This window comes from Salvelinus alpinus, chromosome 27 (genome assembly GCF_045679555.1).
Source record: "Salvelinus alpinus chromosome 27, SLU_Salpinus.1, whole genome shotgun sequence".
Taxonomy (NCBI): domain Eukaryota; kingdom Metazoa; phylum Chordata; class Actinopteri; order Salmoniformes; family Salmonidae; genus Salvelinus; species Salvelinus alpinus.
In genome coordinates, this window is record NC_092112.1 from 26,904,958 (window position 1) to 26,918,418 (window position 13,461).

Sequence of the window (13,461 nt, forward strand, 5' to 3'; positions counted from 1 at the left end):
GCCCATCTAGTGTTGCTAACCCCAATTTTGACTTGTTCTCTGATATCTGCTTCACTGATTTCTGCTCTCGTAAAAGCCTGATTTCTGCACATTAACACTAGAAGTTTATTACCTAAAATGGATCAGTTGAAAGTGTGGGTTCACAGCTCCAATCCAGATGTGTTGGTCATTACTGAGACGTGGTTAAGGAAGAGTGTTTTGAACACTGATGTTAACCTTTCTGGTTATAACCTTTTTCTGCAAAACAGATCTTTCAAAGGTGGTGGGTGTAGCAATCTTTACCAAGGAAAACCTTCCGTGCTCGGCTGTCTCCACCAAGTCTGTCCCCAAACAATTTGATTTGCTGGTTTTAAGCATTAAACTTTCAAATAGCTCTTTGTTGACTGTTGCTGGGTGTTATCGTCCTCCATCTGCACCGGCCTGTACCTACCTGCCCTAAGCTCTCTCCTGGCCCCTTACACTAAGTCTGAATTTGTCCTGCTAGGTGACCTAAACAGGGACATGCTTAAACCTCCTGACTGTCCTAAAGCAATGGGTCTCCCTAAATCTTTCTCTGATTATTACCAATCCCACAAGGTATGACTCCAAACACCCAGCAAAGGCTACTTGATGTCTCCTTGATGTTATTCTCACAAATAATCCTGATATGTACCAGTCTGGTGTTTTCTGTAACGACCTTAGTGATCACTGTTTTACAGCCTGTGTTCGTAATGGCTGCTCAGTGAAATGACCTGTCCTGATTTGTAAGGGTGCTCTCGAGCGGCTAGATGTTCTTTACCATTCGGCCATCAGATTTGCCACCAATGCTCCTTATAGGACACATCACTGTACTCTATGCTCCTCTGTAAACTGTAAATCTGTATACCTGTCGCAAGACCCACTGGTTGATCATTATTTATAAAACCCTCTTAGGCCTCACTCCCCCCCTATCTGAGATACCTACTGCTGCCCTCATCCTCCACATACAACACCGGTTCTGCCAGTCACATTCTGTTAAAGGTCCCCAAAGCACACACATCCCTGGGTCGCTCCTCTTTTCAGTTCGCTGCAGCTAGCGACTGGAACGAGCTGCAACAAACACTCAAACTGGACAGTTTTATCTCCATCTCTCATTCAAAGACTCAATCATGGACACTCTTACAGACAGTTGTGGCTGCTTCACGTGATGTATTGTTGTCTCTACCTTCTTGCCCTTTGTGCTGTTGCCCAATAATGTTTGTACAATGTTTTGTGCTGCTACCATGTTGTGCTACTGCCATGTTGTGTTGCTACCATGTTGTTGTCATGTTGTGTTGCTACCATACTGTACTGTCATGTGTTGCTGCCATGCTATGTTGTCTTTGGTCTCTCTTTATGTAGTGTTGTGGTGTCTCTCTTGTCGTGATGTGTGTTTTGTCCTATATTTTTATTTTATTTATTTTATTTTATTCCCAGCCCCCGTCCCCGCAGGAGGCCTTTTACCTTTGGTAGGCCGTCATTGTAAATAAGAATTTGTTCTTAACTGACTTGCCTGGTTGAATAAAAAAATATAAACCTGCTCACATCGGCCTTCCTCTGGCCCGCTAGGCTCCACGGATCGATGAGTCCAGCAGCCCACCCCTCGCTCTCCCAGGAAGGGACTGAATACCAAGAGGCCTCCAGTCTGACGAATAGAACTTAGTTGTCTCTGCTGTCTCTCCTCTGTCTCTCTCTGCCTTCCATTTGCATGCAGCTTAAGGAGTAATCAAGGAAGAGGATGTGAAAAGTATGTGAGGAGATAAACACTTCTTTCATTTGGTGGGACCTTCTACTGAATCCTGCTGCAATTGGATTATTATGAAATACTGTCATTTGTATGGCTGTGCATTGGAAAAATGAGTTGCATTTTAATACTAAATATTCTCGCCCCATTTATGCAACACGAGCCAAATCGTACACGTTTTGAGTTATGTTATCGTTTGTATCTTTGTAGACTAGGGATTGTTAATGCCTCATGTTTTCTTGATGGAAATGGTGAATATGATGAGATTATGGTGGCATAGCCATTACCATTGTCCCCATAAAATGTGGAAACGGCAATCTCTCTCTGCAGATGTTGGTGAATACGCTGAAGTTAATAGAGTTTCAGGGGTAAGAATATGTCTTGGAAATGGTAATGCTACCGTGGACGATTTTGCACAAATGATTATAGTTCTTCATAGCTCTGCCATCCGAGCAGCAGTGCATGCAAATCAGGATGTAAGCAGACAGATGGGAGTATGCACACCATGTCGCCAATGAAGGAGAATTTGTAAACAGCGGTGGCAAAATCCTCTATAAATTTGATGCGATTGATCCTGTCAATACCTAAGAAAACAGGGACAAGTAATTAAGTAGTAGTAGCAAATTGACTGTGAACATACACACACACACACACACACACACACACACACACACACACACATACTGCATTCTTCGAAAGCATTCAGGCTCTGACAATTCTGTTATTTTGAGGAAAATGAGGAGTGAAAATCAGACAAAGCAGCTGTCTGTCTGAATGTTACTTTCACACGTTTACCTATTAACCTACAGAGCTGGGCTTTTGTAGTTAAAGTCCTCTCCTCTGTACATGTCTTATTTTATTAGCCTTTTAGGTTCACGTCCACATGGAGATTGCTCATGCTGGCATCTATCCAGTCTACTCATGTACAACACACTATGTAAAGATGCTGCTGAAGCCTGAAATGCCACTGGTCTTCTCTACCTTCAGGATGTCCGGTTTTACCCCCTCCCAGGTACAATATCACCCTATGTCCTTTCACTTTGCACTGTTTTCACAGGATTATATTATAATCAAATGGATACCCTTAATTACTATTTTGACCTTGGTTTCAACCATTGAAATGGAATAGAAATGATTTTTCATGAAACAGTGTAATATGTTTTCTTCAAGGTCACAGCCACACATATTCTCTATAAAGAAGTTCAGAACTGAGGCTGCAGAATCCCTCTACTGTTCGGCTTGCCACACTTGATTCCCTTGACGTAAACGTTCATGTCCAAACAAAGAGTTCACCTTGAAAGTCTTGTTTTGATCTCATCTTCTTTTGGCTCAGTGTTCCAGGCTGACTGTCATCTCGTATGTGTCATCAGGGACTGAGTATCTTAAGCTAAAGAGTTTACAGTATAGATTTAAAGTCATTGGGTGCAAACTATTGCACCCACCTTCCCAATCAACCTCTATATATCAATCCAGTATGTTCTTGCCATGAATGAAATTATGCCCTAATACGTTTTGATAACATGACAAAGCAGGAATCACTAATGAAACTGACCTTCAGATGAGGTCACCTCCATCAGGAATGGCAAGATATTGTGCACCTGCAGCTATGCCACATCATCTGGGGTTGCTAGGAGAGATATTCAGACTGTAAACATCACAGGTGGCTGGTGGCACCTTAATTCAGGAGGACAGGCTCATAGTAATGGCTGTAATGGAATAAATTGAATGGTCTCGACACATCAAACACATGGTTTCCTTGTGTTTGATTCCATTCACTTAATTCCAGTCATTATTATGAGCCATCCTCCCTTCACCAGCCTCCTGTGGTAAACATACAGAGTAAATTGCAGTGTGGAGTGAGTGGGTGGAGGAGCTAGCAGATCCGTCTGGGACTGGCCTTAGCTCTGTCTGGCTGAATAGTTCAAGTTGAATGTCACTTCTTTCCCTTCAAAATACTGTTATTGAGAAGACCTTGAAAAGACAGTTAGAAAGACCTATAAAGGATGTCAAGTGTACTGTTGATTTTACGGATGAATCTGTTCTTACAAAAATGAATTAGAAGTTGTCATTGTTTTAATGTAGGCAAGATAGGAGTTTGATTACAATACATTATGCATTCAAAATAATGATTGTCCTCTGTGTGGTTCAGTATCTTGGGTAGAGAAACAAGACAGTTAATTATTGTTAGAGCCAAGCTCTCCAGTTAATGTTGTAGGTAAAGCACATGATAGACATCATACAACCACTCAGCATGCTCCACAGCACCACTATCTCAAAGCCTCAGTACTTATTTCTCCAAGTCATGTGGATTAGATTAAAACATTCATAACCCTTAATATCATCCCTTCATCTGTGTCATTTTCTGGTTTACATTCTTAGTGTGGGTAGGTGTTTTTCCAGATGTGTCTGCACTGGCTGGGCCAGTGTTTCTGGAACTACCTGGGCTGGCCTGAGATCTGCCAATACGTGTCCACCTGTGTGGTGATACAGCTGAACTACCAGGTGTACATGTGTGTGGCCGTGCTGGAACACCTGCAGTACACGCAGTCCCAGGACATTCAGGTCTTCCTTAAGGTGAGGCTGGCTGGCTGTCAGTCACACTACCTGCGGCACCGCAAAGCCCTGAAACACTGAGACACTCTCCATAGAGTACAGTCATATTCATACAGCTAGAGCTAGTGAATTTGTCCACAAGAGATAACAACTGAGTCCCAGCTCCATCAACAGATTGTTAGTAGTTTGACTAAAATATGACATCATGGCCTTATCTGGAGATATTGTTGTGATGAATTGTAGCATGCATTTTGCCTCAAATACAGCTAGACAGAAACATGCTTACACAATTTCCTCATTGTCCTTGCTTCAACTTGGACAGTGTGAAACATGCTACTTTGTAAGTGTTCATTGAGGATTCACACTTTGAACAATAGGTGATCCGTTTTAGACAGACAGTCAGATGGGTTTGTTGGGTTTTGTACGTATCCGCAGCTGCTTAGTACATCTATATTTCATCTCAATTAAACATTTAAATGGAAATTACTTGTTACAATTGTTCTGGATGTCAGTCTGCAGGTCGATGCGGTGGAAGACAGAGTGTAAAAAAGCATTGCCGGTGTCTCAAATGCTACATGAATCAAATGGTCCCCCTAAAGCATCTCTTTGTTATTCAAACGAAATTGCCTGTCACTACACAATGCTGCCATAGGTTCTCAGCCAACTATCTGCTCTGAGATATTTTCTAAAGTGCATTCCTAAATGTTTTCTCCCGTCCCTGCTTCTCTCTAACAGTAACAATAGGAGCAAGGCTACAGTACAGTTGGTATACCTAACTTGCTGTATGAATTCTTATCTGTTAGATAGATCACTTTTTGCACATTTGATGGTGTTTACAGCTCTTTTCTGGGTGACAAGTGATAAAGACTCAGGAAAATTATATTGGTCATTTGGGTGGCTTTTCATACAAAGATTGCCATTATCAACATGGAACAGGAAGGAGCAGGAAGAAATGTCACTCCATTAAGTAGAGTGTTCTTCATGCTAATCCCACATTTATCACCACAGCCCTCCCTTGTTTTGACAGGGCAAGTAAGTGAATGTGCTCGTGAACATAGATAACAGGTCTGCCTTAGAGCAGGGTGCTGGGGGTGCTGGTTTGGAAATGACCTAGCCCATTACAGATAGAAGCATGTCTGGTCTATGAAATTCCAAAATAAATGTATTCTCAAATATTTTATTTTCTCTGTTACGCTGTATGCACTAAACTGACATGCATGATGGTTTCTGGCACTCCGATGTTCAAATTAAAGGAATGAAATAGTCTATAATGCTGGTAAAGTAATTTAAAGCATTTACTTCATCCCTCAGGATGTAACTTTCCAGAACTACTATTTTTTCCATGTAATGTTGTTATTAAAACAAAATCAGACAACACCATGTTATAATAGTTTACCTATTTACCTTCTCGACTTGTGTGTTCTATGCAGAGATGTTCACAAGTCTTTGAGGTAGAGTCAAGTCTCAAATCTTTTAGGGCCAAGTCTAAGTCAAGTCTCAAATCGCTTTTGGCAATGGCTTTCTGCATGCTGTGGGTTAGGTCTATAAACCTTGTAAATTATTTGAAGAGACTCCCTTGTTCATTAGTCTATACTTGTATGAAAGAAAGCACATCAGGCACTATTTAAATCAAAATACATTTCCTTTTAAAATGTAGACAGTTTACATTAATAAAAGTAATTGTACCGGATATGGAAAAAAGCAAACATAACATTTTAAAGTGCATGGTATTTTGTGTCAGACAGTCTATATTTCACTTCATTCTGTCACACAAACAAAAAATCTGTAGGTGAGGGAAGATAAATGACAAGTATGAATGTAAACCAAAATGACTGACAACTGTTAACTGCACTACTAAAGTATCCTATATATCAAACGTAATGACCTTTATCCCTAGAATATACTTACTGACCTGGACACTTAACAACAGAAATACAATTTCCTGTAACAAGTAGCAAATTACGTCCTGTGCCCTAAGACAGAGAACATTTATATTGCAGACAGGTTACATTTCAGAAAGATGAAGTTTGTCAGCGTTCTTACACTGAGCCTGGCACGATGAGGGCGCATGATGAGGCCTCCATGACTAAACACTCTCTCCGCTGGGGCACTGGTGGCAGCCTTGGATTGTCCAAAAATCCAAGCAATCAACTTCATTTTCATCAGAAGATACTTGAATGTAGCGAATAATCTCTGCTCTGACATGGCTTTGTCTCCTTTCTTCTTGCTGATCTTGTTGCGGAGGCCAGAGAACAGTCTGGAGGTTTTGGCAGGTGGTTGTTCTTCTTCTCCACTACTGCTCTTCGTAACGATGACTTTCCATGCCTCAGCCAAAACATATGATCAAGAATATAACAGTATATATTGTACATGAAAAAACAGTTATTATTTGAATGCAAGTGACATAGAAAACATTGCATGTTGCAATGCATTGTATCTACCAATCAGAATCTCCTTCAATTGAGCTTTATCTTCATGTGGTATGAGGACATCCTGAATAAGCCAGAGCAGGCAGAAAGATGGGTCCAGCAGTGCAGCCATTATGTATACATTGTCACCAAATGGAGGTTTTGTTGCCTGTTCATCCGAGTGCTCCATTCTGACATTCACAAACACCCCCTGGAATCAGCATTTGAGTGACTGCTGCAGTGCTTTTACTAGACTGACTAGGTGACGACTTGTGCTCAGTATACTTTGCAGATGATAGTTGAGTGACAGTACACAAGGAAGGGCAGCACTGAGTCACCACTTTCTCCCTCTGAGTAAGGTCGGTGGCCTGGACAAAAGGGTCCAAAATGTCCACTAGCTCCAATAGCTGGCTCCATTCCCCTGGTGATAAGCAGAGCTCCTTGTGTCCTTGGGCCTCAAGTAGAGTATTGAGGCTTTGTTGATTCAGATTGTTGACTGCTTTAACAAGCCGGAGGATGGAATTCCATCTGGTAGACACAGCAGCAGGGATACTACGATTGGCTCCGATCTCAGCTTCAAATGCTTCTTGCAGACCACAGGTAGTATGTAGTAAGCTGCAAAGTTTAGTTACCTTAGCCATCACACTGTTTATGATTTTTGTTTTCTTTAGTCCATCTCTAATCACCAGTTGTAATGAATGGGCAAAGCACTGTAAGTGCTGTTGCCTGCAGTTGGCTTAGCTTCTACATCAGCATTGTACTCTTCACCAAATTCTTCCCATAGGCTGGGGTTATCCACATCATCATCATGATCATTGCTTGCATTGGGGAAACAAACTGTGAAGGCCTTTTTCATATTTGCAGCGTTATCACATATGATATAATCTAATTGATGCTTTATGCCAAAATTATCACATATTACTTCAAATGTATCACTGATTCTTTCCACAGTGTGTGACACTGTGAATCTATCACAGCTCAACAGAACTGACTCCAGTCTGGGAGTTTTTTTCTCTTCCATGGCCATGTAATGGGCCGTTACTCCCATGAAACCCCTCATGGTCCTGTCAGTCCATATATCTACAGTGACAGACACTGATTCTGTCTGTTCTAGGGCACTTTTGATTGTAGCCTCTTTGTTCAGTGTTACGTCATGCAGGCGCCCGTTCAACGTGGGCCTACTTACTGTTCTATATTTGTCATCTACCACTGACATGAAATGCCTAAAGTGAGGGTTGTCCAATAAGGACATAGGCAGACTGCTGGAAATGATCAGGTCTTGCAGTACAGCCTCTGTTATGGCCTTCTGCCTGGGGTGGCCCTGGCTGTACACATGGACACCTGTGGTGGTGAAGAATGAGTCAATGCTGCTCTGTCCTTCTGTCCCTGCACCTTTGCTTTGTAGAATTCAGTGAACCTGCAGACGAGCAACACGATAGATAGTTGTTGCTGACTTGAGATGGAAGTACAAGCACACAAACAAATATATATATATAGTCTATGGGATTTTTCAGCAGAAATGTCAAAGAAGTTGCATGCTTTGAACTCTCGTTTTATACTACGTTACTTCCTAGGACCAGGCTACAGCAGAAAGTATGTTAAATCTCAGAGTGATATGCATATCGCCGAGATGTAATTTAATAATCTCTGCTAACAAGTAGGCCTAGCTTTCTGACAACGCTCCTCTTAACCTTTCAAGGAAATATTCGACAGTAATACATTTCCAGTTACCTAAAAGAGATGACACACAAGAAAGCTAGCTATATCAAGCTGCCATCTGCTAAACAGGCTGCTATTAGTCTAACCACATTGGAACGTTGTTAGCTAGCTAGCCTAACTGACCTTTTGCGGTGAGTTTTCAAATGTCGGGTGTAGTTGGGCCTGCATCTTTAATGTTAATTCCACAAGTTTTGCAAACAGCATTTCATTTTTTGCATTTTTTGCCACTGGCTTTATAATGCAGGTTCTTGTAACCAAATGTAATAACGAAAGCCTCACCACCTGATGACATTGTTGCTGATTACGCTTGTTCAGCTGTAGTACTACAATGACGCACAAATGACGCAGACGTTCTAGAACGTTTTTCAGCCCTCTGTGTTAAACTACTATCTCTGTGTTACAATGCCGCCTGTTACATGTTATCTGACAGAATGCACAACAAAACCTTATCCCAGTACTGACTTGCATTGTTCACGAGTCTCTCATCTAGAGTCCAAGTCAAGTCTCAAGTCAATTGATCACGAGTCTAACTCAAGTCGCAAGTCATTTTGCGACTCGAGTCCGAGGCTCAGACTCGAGTTTCCATCTCTGGTTTTTCTATGTGAGGTAAATATTCCTCTCGAGGCGCGTTCAAGTTGTGAGAGCCATAGGAGGGAAACATGTATTCTGACAACTAGCATTCAATGCACAACTATTCCTAATTCAATACTTTTGAATTTATTTGAAAGCAGAAAATATTTTTGAATTTATTTCAAATTTATTTTGAAAGCAGTTTTGGCCTTTGTTGTAAAAAGAGGGGGATCCCAGTTTTACATTGCTACCACGTTCATAGCCACGGGAAGTAAGGGTGCTGAAACAACCCCATGAAAAATCTAAATTATAAAAAAAATCTCTACTTCAGTTGTGTGCGTGTGGCATTGTTTTACAAATGCAGTTTACAACCGGAGATTCAAGCATGGTATAGGCTCAGTTGCAACAGAACTTTTAAAGGGGCATTGTCGTTTTAAAAGGGCAATGACATACTTTATAATAGAAAATGCAGATGGCTTCAGCCTGGGTCCATTTTATAGCCACTATGCTGCATCAGTTGGGCTACAGGTGATGATGCTTATTGCTAATAGCACATCTGATAATATAGACCATGCATAGGCTATAAACATGGTTCACAGTGATGTAACGCTCCCTCACTTTTTCAATTTGAGAATACACCTAGCTGCATGGTAAAATTATTTCTGGAAAATATATTCTGATGAATTGTAAATAAATTATATTTAATTGACCACTTTGAGCGGGCCAAATCCGATGAAACAAGAACAGCCGCAGACCGAAAACTCTACCAGGGGTTGCTAAAACTTCTGTTCTCATAACGGTCTTATACGACCCACTTGAACTCGCCCTACTGTCCGAGTGCTTAGCTTACAGAAACGTACCATCTCTATTGCATATGAAGACAAACTGATCCATGCATGAACCTTATCATCACACCAATGAGATCTAGCATCCAAATTCACCCTGTGTCTGCCTTGATGTTCATAAAACTCCACGGACACCCTGCAGTGGACACCCTGCAGTGAACCCAGAACAACACTGCTGTCCTTTCAGCACCACGATACGAAGGGCACTCAAAACGCTTATAATCACCCTCATCAAGATGTTGCCTACGCCTAATAGTCCTACTCATCACTTATTATTATTATTATATTACAAATGTCACTTCTCACAATGGTGCTAGTTAAGTAAAGTTAGATAAAGCTGAATAAATGTCTCGCAAGATCACATAATGATTCATTAGTATTTTACATTTTGGAATATAGGATTGGAATATAATACCATATAAGTCTACTGTAGCATAGTAGGCCTATAATATGTTACACCAAAAACACCTCCTCAGTCATTTCTTATTTGAAGCTGAATAGTCAAAAAAAAATCCTCATGCGGCCAAAACTCAACAGTAGGCACCGCATGCTTTAGTTGAAACAAAATAGGCCTACAAGAAATGCTAATAGTTTGTTTAAAGTCTGCTTTAATTCGCTCATGAAACAGTTATTCAAGAAGATCTTAATGCATGTTCCCATGAAACTGATTGAGATCAAACAATGGGCACGCAGTTTGGACATTTCAATGGTAAAACGTGAAGAATTATCATTCATTATTGACAGTGATAATGGCCTATTTTGAAATTAGGTATGCCTAACTTGGTGTTTGGGGGTACTAAAAATATTAATAATTCTTGAGACAAGATGTGTGGGCATATAGGCAGACGTTGCAATTGGAGGATGCATTTTATGCACCTATTTTTTTATGATATTCAATCTGTCGGTACAAACTTTTAGTAGTTAAATAAAAAAATGCGATCCCTCGCCTATAAAACATAGCACTACACTACTGATGGTCCATCCATTTTTACCAATATGTTATTGCGCCCATTTCTGGAGGTGGAAATTATATTTTAGATAGCGTCAGCATAATTTTATTTTCATTATGTTTTTTTAGAATGTCCTTTTAAAAAGTAAACATCCTCCCGAGTGGTGCAGCGGTCTAAGGTATAGCATCGCATTGCTAGAGGCGTCACTACAGATCCGGGTTCGATCCCGGGCTGTGTCGCAGCTTGCCGCGACCGGGAGACCCATGAGGTGGCGCACAATTGGCCCAGCGTCATCCGGGTTAGGGGAGGGTTTGGCCGGCTGGGATGTCCTTGTCCCATCGCGCTCTAGTGAGTCCTTGTGGTGGGCCGGACACATGGACGCTGACTTCGGTCGCCAGTTGTACGGTGTTTCCTCCGACACATTGGTGTGGCTGGCTTCCAGGTTAAGCGAGCAGTGTGTCAAGAAGCAGTGCAGCTTGGCGGGGTCGTGTTTCAGAGGTCGCATGGCTCTCGACCTTCGCCTCTCCCGAGTCCATACGGGAGTTGCAGCGATGGGACAAGACTGTAACTACCAATTGGATACCACAAAATTGAGGAGAAAAAAAAGAGAAAAAAAAGAAAGTACAAAGTCACCAGAACTGAGCTTTTCAGTCCTTCTACATAAAAATGATCCCAGGGAGGACCCGGACCCCCTAAGCAAGGGGACTGGAATTGGTCAAACTCACAGTTTAATACATGTACAAAACGATCCTCTTTCCCTAAAAGCATGATGGTCATGACTTTCTTACATAAAAAGGAGGTTAACTAGGCCCCAGGCAATTGATCTGAGATCGACTTAAGTTTCAATCATGGTATTTTTGGGGGCTTTAACCCCTGCCACTACATAACTTAATGTGTGAATATAAGGGCATTTGCATTGCACTTGTTTGCTCAGGGTTGTTCTGTGTCATTGGCTAAGATATCGCTCCTTTGGGTGCTGTGTACTGTAGGTAGCAAACAGAATACGCTTGCACTGCACACATCGACTTTCCAATGAACCCATAAAAGTTTATTTCCTCTGTTTTTCATTTTGTATTGTCTGTGTACTTGAGAATCACCATAAAATATGTATCACTCCGAGAGTAATTATAACGCCTTAAATTAAATTGCTGACTGTACAAATTGCCCCAATTAAATTGTATTTTGTCCTTGCAATTTGGCCTCGATCCAATTGAAGTTGTTAAAATGTCATTGCACATTAGGCCATCCCACACACTGGCTGTACTATTACAGGTTGTTAAAGTTCACGTTGCTGTTGGTTGTATATTGCTATGTCAACCTCCTCACCAAACACACACACACACAACAAGCCCATAGAGGGCTGGACTGGAAGCCTAACCAGAGTTGTTGTGTTCTCTCCTCTCATTTCCCATCAGGAGGAGCTTCAGAGTGAGTCATTACCTGGAGTACATGGAGGGTCTGGAGCACAGTTACAGAACAATGGTACTGACAGACATGAAAAATATCTCTCAGAGAATCAGCTAGCAGTGCTGACACACCACAGCCCTCACTCCCCAGGCTGCACTGGGACTGGGACTGGTAATAACAAGGTAAAGGCTTCTTGTGACAGGATTAACCAGTGTGTGTACCTGGGGAGTCTCATACTACCTGTTGTTTGGATTGAGGAAAGGTTTGATACTGTGTATGCTCTCTGTAAATGTTGTTTATACCTCTAAGATCTGTCAGTATTGTTCTACATATTTAAAGATGTACAGTGGTAGAGATGTATGAAATATTAAATAACAGATATGAATAATGTTATGAAATATACTGAACAAAAATATAAACACAACATACAATAATTTCAAAGATTTACATTTCATGTAAGGTAATCCGGCAATTGAAATAAATAAATTAGGCCCTAATCTATGGATTTCACGACTGAGAATGACTGTTGGTCACAGAAACCTTTAAAAAAAGGTAGGGGTGTGGATCAGAAAACCAGTCAGTATCTGGTGTGACAACCATTTTCCTCATGCAGCGTGACACATCTTCTTCACATAGAGTTGATCAGGTTTTTGACTGTGGCCTGTGGAATGTTGTCCCACTCTTCTTCAATGGCTGTGCAAAGTTGCTGTATATTGGTGGGAACTGGAACACGCTGTCATACACGTCGATCCAGAGCATCCCAAACATGTTCAATGTGTGACATGACTGGTAAATATGCAGGCCATGGAAGAACTGGACCATTTTTAAGATCCCAGGAATTGTGTACAGATCCTTGCGACATGGGGCTGTGCATTATCATGCTGAAACATTAGGTGACGGCGACAGTTGAATGGCACGACAATTGGCCTCAGGATCTCGTCACCATATCCCTGTGCATTCAAATTGCCATCGATAAGATGTAATTGTGTTCTTTGTCCGTAGCTTATGCCTACCCATACCATAACCCAACCGCCACCACGGGGCACTCTGTTTACAACGTTGACATCAGTAAACCACTCGCCACACGTAGTCTGCAGTTGTGAGGCCGGTTGGACGTACTGCCAAATCTTTAAAACAACATTGGAGTTGGCTTATGGTAGAGAAATTAACATTCAAATTTCTGGCACCAGCTCTGATGGACATTCCTGCAGTCAGCATGCCAATTCCACAATCCTTCAAAGCATGAGACATATGTGGCATTGTGTTGT

General features: G+C 41.5%; 1 pseudogene; it reads left to right on the plus strand.

Moving 5' to 3' along the window:
• Window positions 1-1,528: 1,528 nt before the first annotated feature.
• On the plus strand, window positions 1,529-12,310 carry LOC139555860 (protein broad-minded-like; annotated as a pseudogene).
• Window positions 12,311-13,461: the final 1,151 nt, after the last annotated feature.